Source organism: Euphorbia lathyris, chromosome 1 (assembly GCF_963576675.1).
Source record: "Euphorbia lathyris chromosome 1, ddEupLath1.1, whole genome shotgun sequence".
Lineage (NCBI taxonomy): Eukaryota > Viridiplantae > Streptophyta > Magnoliopsida > Malpighiales > Euphorbiaceae > Euphorbia > Euphorbia lathyris.
The window spans coordinates 76,963,510-76,968,528 of NC_088910.1; the positions used below are offsets into that span (position 1 = coordinate 76,963,510).

Below are 5,019 nucleotides of genomic sequence, written 5' to 3' on the forward strand. Positions count from 1 at the left end.
AATATGCATCACTTTGTGTTTGTGGTTTCAAATACGAGCATTCATTATCTTCTTCCTTACTGTACTGTAATCAATGGATTATTAGCGCCAGTTTTGTAATTGACCTTGACAAATCAAGCATAATTAGAGTCGGTTGTTTAACTGACTCCAATGAGTTATTATTAGGGTCGGCCGTTACTCTTTTCCTTCGGGCTAACCTTATATTATGATTCTGCATGCCATCAAACCAACAGTATTGATTGGATCGTCTGAAGTTGGAAAAACACACAAAGGAGGTCGTTGTGGCCATGGCATCCTTTAACAAGGTTCATTTTCTCCTGCTCACCTTCACACACACAGCCACAATCCATGCACAAAAATATAGACTTGGAATGTTATCTGGCTAAATACATTGGCATTTGAATGCATAAACCACTAATTCTTGCTCTCTCGAATCCTACTTCACAGTCAGAGTGTACTTCTTAAGAAGCTTATACATGGAGTGAGATAACGTATTTTTTATCCTCTCAAATGTTGCTTCAGATATTAGGATCATACATAACGAAATAGCACACATGATTGCAAGGCCGTGCTATTTATGCTAGTGGAAGCCCGTTTGATCCTGTTGAATACAATGGAAAAGTTTTCGTGCCTGGCCAGGTTTGACCTTCTCCTGAAATAATTTTTCTCCGGGAATTCATTGTAGCCGTGGCTTATTGATTCTTACATAAACGTTTTTCCAGGCGAACAATGCTTATATATTCCCTGGATTTGTTTTGGGTTTGATCATGTCGGGTGCAATTCATGTGCACGATGACATGTTTTTGGCAGCATGTAAGTAGGCAGACTTAACTCTCCATTAGTAAGAAAGAAACACTAGACTTTAATTTTGATTGGTCCGATTTCTTGTTGTTGCATCAGCTGAAGGTTTGGCAGTGCAAGTAAACAGAGAACTTCGACAAGGGGCTGATATACCCACCATTTTCGAACATCAGGAAGATATCAGCCAATATTGCTGCTGATGTTGCTGCTATAGCATATGAACTTGGTGAGCTTCTTGTTTTTTTACCAAGTTTCTCTAATAATTCATATATAGGTCTGGCATCCCGTCTTCCACGTCCTAAGGATCTTGTGAAATTTGCAGAGAGCTGAGGTGAGAATTTGATATAACAATAGGAGAATTGTCAAGTAAAACTTTAAATATGAGGCAGTTTCTTAATGTGTGTATCTTGTTTATAGGCAATTGAGAGATTTGAAGCCGTTTATTCTACTTTAAAAGACATAGTGCTCGCTCAAGATTAAGGAAGAAAAGCTATAGCAAGTGATCCAGGAGATTCTGAACTTCACAATCAAAACTGCTGGAGAAGGAACTGATAAATAATAAATTTACTTATCTATTGTTTATTCTTTCCCATCTATAAAAAATATTGGAACGTACTCATGATATTTAACTATGTACCTAAACTCTCGAGGGTCAACAATGTTTTTATGTTAACCAGTACTTTGCTTTTTTTGCTCACTTGTGTTATTGTTTGTTTTACCATTTTTTGATATTATTAGGTGCCTTGTTACTTGCAACTCATATGACTCATTTTGGTAACTCAAAATATTTAAATGTTAGCCAGCAAGGAAGGCTATTTAAGTGTAAGTTTTAGAGTTTCATAGAGAGAGAGTTCCTTTCAATCCAAAATTGCTTTTATTAATATATTTTGTAAAAAGATGGATAAAAATGTCCTACGGATATTTTAGTAGTAAAATGTCTGTAGGAAATGTCTCCTACAACATTCTGTAGCTGACTTTCTGTAGGAGAGTTCTCCTACAGAACGTAATTTCTATAGGAGACAATCCCCTACGAGCCTTTCTACTACAGAATGGTGTTTGTAGGAGATCCGTAGCTGACCGTCATCTGCTACAGAATTTCGTTATCTGCTACTAAATTTTCTGTAACAGATCAGCATTTTTCTTGTAGTACATTATTTACTTTTTAACTTTAAATTTTAACAAATTATTATAACAGAATTTAGTTGGTCACTTTATTGATCAAAATCAAAATGCTAACAACACACTTTACCAACCCAAAAAACTAATCGACTTTTTAAGCCAATATGTTAAGTGTTTACTTGTTTTATTAACTTTTGAAAATAATAAACATTACTTTATAATTTATTTTATTGTTACTCTGTTAAGTCTATAATCTTTGGATGCAACACATTAAATACTTGTGTCTTGGCTTTATGACAAATTGAGTTTTGTCTTATCTTTTTGATAAGTTTTGTCTTGTGTCTTCGTTTTTGTCTTACTTCCAAATGGTTTTTTCTAGTGATTTGGAATTCCCTTATGCTAATCTAAGTATTGAAGATGAGGAAGTAGGTGGTGTTATGGTGGAGGATGCAGATTTGAGTAAGGCAAATGTGGATATGTGATGGTGTCTTGTTGGAAGATTTTTAACAGATAAGGATGTGGATTTCCACGCAATGAAGGATTTCCTTGCTTCGTTGTGGAAACCAGGGAAGAGGGTCTACATTCGTTCGCTCAATTCCAATCTTTTCCTTTTTCAATTTTTTCATGAGATTGACATTAGGAGAGCTATTGAGCATGGCTCTTGGAGTGTTGATAATAAGTTTTTTTTATTGTTAAAAGTTATCTGCAAATGATTTACCGATAGAAGTTCTTTTATTCCATATAAATATATGGATCCAAGCTTTCAATTTGCCCAATGGATGCATGTCTGAGAAGGTGGCCCAACCTATTGGTAACCACATGGGAAAGTTCATCGACTCTTATTCCAATAATTATTAGGGAATATGGAGAGAATACATGTGTATTCGAGTTTCTATGGATGTCAGACGACCATTGATGAGGAGAATGAAGCTTAAAAGACTCAATGGGGATTGGTTCTGGATTGATTTTAAATACGAGCGTATAAAGCATTTTTGCTTTGTCTGTGGGATGCTTGATCATACGGAGATTAATTGTGCTAAGATCTATAAGGCTATGAATGGGAAAGTGGTGAGGCCTTATGGAATCAGAATGATTTGCTCAAACCGGTATGAAATAATTAGTGAAGGGTGCTCCCTGGTTGGTTAATGATGCTAGTGGAAGGAGCGGCGACAGAATCAGGCCAATGACAATGGATTCTCCGATCAGCCAATCGGTGATTCCAAAATTAGGAATAGCAATGATGGGGGAGTGAATTCTGGTAATCAATGAGTAATTAGTGAGATTACTAATATGGTAGTTGACGTTGAAAGTGGAGGGAATTTTGAAAATGTTATGGAAGGTGAAAAAGGAAAGTCAATTAATTCTGTTTCCACTTATGGGGTGGTTATTATATACTCTAAACGTAGAAGAATAGAGGACAATAATGAAGGAGGGGTAGTTTCGGAAGTTTCAACGGAAAATGCAGTGGGTTCAAAAAACGGGTCACATGCGGGTTCTGCTGGACAGATCCACCCATCATCATGAGTATCATGGCTTGGAACTGTCGTGGACTGGGCAACCCATGTTCAGTTCGGGTTCTCTTGGATCTTGTCCGGATCAACAAACCAAGTATAATTTTTCTCTGCTTTAAAGATTGGTTGGAATTCATTCTTGCGAAATTTAGTGTTGGGAGTTGATGTTTGTGGGTTATGGTTGTGTAGAATATGTGGCTGAATAGAAATAATTGTATTTAGAAGAATTCGGCATATGTTTGTTTTCGTCTAGCATGCATTGGGTTGAAGGAGTGGCAGGATGTTCAATAAAAGGGGATGAATGTTTGTGCTCAGGTTGTTTCAGGTGGGATAGGGTCTGCTCGGGGTGTGATTTGCTGGTTACGGCCTCCTCCAGCTCGCTTTAAACTGAATATGGATGCCTCTATTATCTCGGGATCAGGTCTGCTGGGTTTAGGGGCGGTGCTATAGTACTGCTCCAGCATGTTTTGTGGAGCTTTTTCCAAACTTGTGCGGGTGATTTCTTGCCTCGTGTAGGGAAAGCTATGTGTATTCCGAAAGCTCTAAGTTGGCTCAACAAAAAGGGTATGGACGGCTGTCTTGTTGAAACCGATGTAGATGTGGTGGTTTTAGATCTTAATCAACATGCCTTCAGGTCTTACTACGACCTTGTTCTTAATGATTGTAATAGATTGATTTATTCGTTTAATGATGTTAGTATCATTTTTGCTAGTCGTTCTGCAAATATGTGTTGCCCCATGAACTTGTAAGGGTATCCTATTCTATGTCATGATTGATAGAGTGACATACCAATCTTTCAGATTTCATTGTTCAAACCTTGTATTCTGATTCTACATGATCTTTTCTTTTAAGAAAAACACATTAAATAGTTAATTAATCCACAATTATATTTATTAAGAAGGAGGTGAACATGTGTATTTATAATTGATTTTGATTTGCATGTTGTTGGAAGAAGCAATTCGCATAGTTGAAATACAAAAGTGAAATGATTCCTTCCTTCACTCCAAATAAAGATCCTTTGAAAATAAAATGTACTTGTTTGTTTGTCGATCTGTGTGTGTCAGCATGGTTTGCTTTTGTTTAATCAAATAAAATGATTTCATGTATATATGCCGGCATCAACTGATATTAATATACAAACAAGCTACGTGCATACTTGCACATTTAATTAATTCATTAACATTCTAATTAAAATATTATACCTCAACAACTTGCAAAATAAAATAAAAAATGTTAAATAAAGTTTAATGATATGGCTACATTCGAAAGTAATAGAAATATATAAATATATACTCTATATATAAAATAGCGGAAGCAGAGAGAAATGAAGAGAAGTGTTTTAGAGGCTTTTTTTATGAGTTATAAATGTAGTAAAAAATCAAAATTAAAAAAATTAATTAATTAATAATAACATAATGAAAAAGTTCAGAGACTTAATATGGAGTTAGGGTTTTTCTCCATCTCGTTGGGGTTAGGGTTTTCTTGTTCCGTGCTCTTCACGGTATTGTTGTTTGCGTGATCGTATCTGCATTTTGCCTGTTTTCTTCTTACCAATATCAAATTGAATATACTATATGGAGCGAGAGGT

General features: G+C 35.7%; 1 pseudogene; it reads left to right on the forward strand.

The window, feature by feature from the left end:
• Window positions 1–402: 402 nt before the first annotated feature.
• On the forward strand, window positions 403–1,498 carry LOC136218427 (NADP-dependent malic enzyme-like; annotated as a pseudogene).
• Window positions 1,499–5,019: the final 3,521 nt, after the last annotated feature.